The sequence below is a fragment of the Anopheles aquasalis genome, chromosome 2 (genome assembly GCF_943734665.1).
Source record: "Anopheles aquasalis chromosome 2, idAnoAquaMG_Q_19, whole genome shotgun sequence".
In the NCBI taxonomy this organism is placed as follows: Eukaryota; Metazoa; Arthropoda; class Insecta; order Diptera; family Culicidae; genus Anopheles; species Anopheles aquasalis.
Window position 1 is genome coordinate 80993147 of NC_064877.1, and position 5000 is coordinate 80998146.

A 5000-nucleotide genomic window follows, 5' to 3' on the forward strand; every position below is an offset into this window, starting at 1 on the left:
GAGATGAACACGCTTTGATGAAGAAACTTTTATCGTGAAAAAGGGTAAACGGGGTGTGCCAGGAGAAAATGGTGCTGCTTGTTATCACTATATCAGCCCGGATCAGAAGCAGTATTACGAACTACGCTCGTTCCATAATTATTTAACCTTCGCTGTTTTTCAAGGATATGTTTTAAACTAATGAACACGGGATGCTTCACCGCATTTTCCTTAACATGTTTTGTCAACCCCGATAATCTCCAAATGTTGACGCACATTTGAGAGCGAAACCTCGTAACGTAATTAATGGCTTGCCATCAAAAGAATGTCTCTACAACTCCTCTCATACCCGGGACAGCTATCGTGGCAGTCGTGCTGCTCCAATATCTATTCCGCGTTTTGTTGTTCGAAATATTTTTAGAAAATCAACTTTACAAAACACTTTTCCTACGAAGCTACCAACAAAGCGCCGTTAATACGTGTGCTGGCCACCGCTTGCTCAACGATTGTCATTTCCTAGAAAGACGATCTCACGTGTGATCTAATGAGCGTGCCGTGGGCCGAAAGATCGCTCTCGACGCCAGAAGCAGGATCATCTTCAGTGCCATACTCTTTCCCCCGGTATCGAGGTGCGCAGATTAATAGCTTAAGCAACTAACGGGGCTAGTTTATGGTCACGACGCGAGCGTGCGCGAGGATTGCCGGGGGGTTCGGCATCGGAATGCGACGACCAAACTCCGTTCTGGCATCTGATTTCAAATCGGCGTCTAGCGGCGTTGTCCCGTTACATCCCAAATTGGCCACCGAGTGCTCGAGTGACGAGCACGTGTAGAGTATAAATAACTGCCGGGAGCAGCAGCCACGACAGATATCCATTTTCCGATCCTCGACGACTGACCGCGAGCCAAGGGCCAGCCGAGATGCAGATCCATACAGACGTGCCCGTGCACCAGCGAGTTCAATGCACCTTCGCGCAAAGGCACAAACTTCTTCTGCCCGGCCAGACGGTGGCAATGACGAGGCAGAATAACCGGCAAAGGCGTTTGTTGGAGTTCGATCTTCATCCCGGCCAACGGATCACACACGCGCAGCATAAAAGTGGCAAATAATGTCGACGTAATTAATCCATATCGCTGGTGGGCCCTGCCGCGTTTACCGTCAGCTGACAAGCCATCATCTTATGCCGTATAAGAAGCGTGCGTGACGTGTTTTTGCGGAGGACCACCGAGAGCAGCAGCCCTTTTGCTTGACAGGAATCGGTTACCTTCCCTTCGGTCGTATCGTAACATGCGATTTAATGTACGCGTTAATTAATCGTTTGATGAATGCATCTGACTTCTGGCTGTGACTCCAGGAGGCGTGACTACTTGGTGAACGGTGTTCGAGGTAGGTCGTGTTGTGTTGGAATTTGTCTAGAGTGGGATTCTTTATGCGTGGCACCTGACATACCGTGCGCCAACAACGCTCCCTGCTCCCAGTAACTCTTTGGCGCACTTGAAAGCACTGCGATGCGGCTTCAAAGCGCAAAAAAAAACGCTGTCTCAGGCAGGTTCGATGAGTCTGCATAAAGCGTGGTGCCGTTGCTCATTCACTATCGTCGTATTCTGTGTAGCGTCGATAAGAGTCAAAAGCCAATCATAACAAGGTTAAACTGATGCTAACTCTTATTAGATGCTACATTTGTGGTTAAACATTTAACTCGATGCAATCCTCCTTAACAAAACATCTCAGAATGCTCCTTCGATAGAAAAAGTTGGAAAAAAGAAATTCCACTTTCTGCTTGATTTTGATTAACTTGTTTATTGCCATTCCCGGAGCGGAGAAGTTCCTTCCGACTGACAACGTAACGTTTTATCGCCGGCATCCATCAGGCCATCAGGCCATCAGGTTCACCACTGCTTTCTGTGGCCACCATTTCCTGGAATCGGGATGATTTGTTTTTCTTTTTACAAGCGACGCGCGGTTTCGTCCGTCTTAACACAGGACATTCCATTCTTATCCGGCATTTCCCGTTTTTTTTTGCTGTAGCATAACATCAACGTCCTGTCGCGATCGTAACATTGCTTCCGGACCGTGTGCCTTGTCGTGTGGTCCAACAGCCACATTCCTACACTCACAAGAGCGAGAACTATGTTTTTCCCAATTTTCGTCTAGTCATGCAATCTTTGAAGGTTCGTTTAAATCATTGATTTAATCTGTTCCTCGGATGTCTGCCACGCTCGTTTTTGACGACGGAGTATTACCGGATTTCATTTCTACTATCAGAATTGAAAACTTTTCTATGCATAGCAAATTTGGCCGTTTATCGAGGGCCCGCGTTGCTGCACCGTGCGCCCGCTGAGTGGCGCGTGGCACTGCCATTGGCTGAGAACCGTGGAAAGCGAAGCTCACGGAGGTAGAACCCGCGGTGGTGCGATGAGACAGACGGTGGACGGTGGCGTTGTTGGGGCCAATGGGTTCAAGAAAAGCTGTGCTGTTGATTTGATTCGTCGTGATTCGGTGCGGGCTCGCCTCCCGTCGAAGGAACCGTCGTCTTCTATCGCGGTAGGTCAACGAAAGACATGGACTGTGGTGGAATGAAGAAAACTGAAGTTGATGGCCCGCCTCACCGCCATCCGCACAGGATTCGCGACGTGCAAACGTGAAGATATGAGACGCCGGGACAAGCGACAGGCAAGGTACGAGGGAGAATAGAGGAGGAATACTGCCTCGAAGCTGGTGGTAAGCCAATTTTCTATTTCCTTCGAATCGGAATCCTCGCCACACTAAAACTGTGCAAATCCGGTCGGCGGGCAAATCATAGTCTGCTAACCATCGGAAATGGGTTCCTTCCCGTAAGTAGGGCGGCTTTACTACGCGCTTTCACCTCCCTCCACGCTGATTCTTATGCTCTGTTTTCTATTTTAGCCTTTAACTTCTGCCGTCCACGGACCAACCGATCGACTGAACCACTTCGCTTCGATGGCATCGTAGTCGTCGTCGTCGTCGTCGTCTGTGGCTAAGAACGATAACACATGGCATGACTGTACACACTGTGTGTCTGGCACCACCAACGGGCGGGGAGGGCTGTTGCTCGCAGATGCACGCCACGCGACTATTCCGGATTTGCGACTGGAAAGAAATGGCCCCCCCCGGGACGCTTGTTTCGGCGGATCATCATGCAAAACTATCGGGTCGTCGCCGTCGTGGCCGTGGTTTGGGAAATTGAATTCTTGCTCCACTGTATTTGCCGCGTTTCCGCTGCATTTCATCACTCGACCGGGGTTAGCGGATGCAGCGTATCATCACTCTCTTTTGTGGTTCTCGGCGTCTTCAGCTCTGCGCTGGTTCTGCGCACTCGTTCGAAATGTGGCCCGGGAATGGAACGAAAACATTTTGAAAACATTCTTGTGGTGCACACTCCGGACTGGCACGACGACGACTGCTCTGGGCAGTCCGGGGCCCCCCGAAAGGGATGCTGTTTCAGGGTTAGAGGCCACTGTGCCCAGCACTCTTCCTTTCACCATTGTCTGTGTGCGTTCAGTCTGTGCTTGTGAGTGAAAATGAAACTGGATATCAATTTCCTTCGGCAACGGTACCGTGCCGAGCGGTGTCCTAGTTTTAAGGATGAAGAATCCTTCTCGAAATGGCAAAGATTTGTTCGCACCCATCAACATCATTCGCCTCTGCGCCCCTCTAGGGGGGCTGGATGAAGGAAAGAAGCTTAGCGAGGCAACGTCAGCTCAAGATGGATGAACGGAGATAAGGAAGGACTTGTTCCGTCGCTCGCTCGCTCGTCGTATTCCCCTTTTCTGTGTGGAGCCCATTTTCCATCAAGATTTGCTGCTGTTACTAAGCCGAGAAGTGCTTGCTAATGAAGAGTAAATTGTTTAGAGTAACGTGCTACGGGTAACTTTCGCTACAAAGTGGTTCGTCAATGTTGAAGGGTCATTGTCTTGGGTCTCAAACTGAGTCCCACAATCCCCTTTGCCGGTGATTGACAATAACATTTTGCTTTCTTCGTCTGACTGCGAGTGGAATATGAGTTGGGTAGGAAATGGTATTTCGTTTTCCTAAACCTTACCTAGCGAACCTCATACACACCGGCAACGGACAACAATCTCCCAGTATTACGACGCATTTGAGTGAAAGCCAGCGAAATTAGTTTCCTTCAGCTCAACTGTGTTACCTCGTCGTCGCCATCGTCGTCACCGTCGTCGTCGTCGTCGTCTGTCAATCGCCCTGAATCTAGGTTGATTGGTTGCATTTGGCGCATTCTACTTTGCATTCAACGCTCTGAGGGCACCGTACGCAAAGTTAAATCAATACCACCGACAACTGGAGGCCGGCCAGTGTTGCTGTGGCCCTGCGAGGACTCAGCCGGCCCCGCTTCCCCCGGGAAGAGAAGAAACTTACTCGAACGCAGCACTCACGCCACGTGTGCAGCACACACGAAACAGGACACGTTCATGGTGGTAAGAGTGCCGCCTATCAAAGCTCTAGCTGTATGGCGTCTGCTCTCGGCTGTTCGACGTTCTATGGTGCGATTGCAATGGGACAGCGGCACACAGTTGGAGAATCATTTGTTCCAATTTTTGTTCTAATTTCCATCCACTCTTCAGTATCTGTGAGTTTTAAAAAGGAGTGTAAAAGGGGGTCTGTTGCAGTCAAGGCAAGCAACGCTACGATAGAACAAGCTACGATAAATTGAAATAAAATGTAATTTCAAATGTGCAATTCGCTAGATTATGACGGATGGGCCCGGTTTGTGCCCAGTAGTGGTAGTAGCTAGTGTAGTGGAAAATTGCTCTTTTGCATGCAGCCGTGCAATGGCGATGGCTTGTTTAACCGTTCCGTCAACCAGCAGCACTACCAGCACCGTCCGCCTGGCAGCATTAGAGTGTCGTGCATTGGCACACTGACTGGGTTGGGCTGGTGGCCGTACTCTGTGGCAGGCTGGCAGACAGGACCCGACTCTATGATGACTGTTTGCGCTGTCTGCTACCAGTTGAATGATGGATTCACATACACATCGGTGGTGT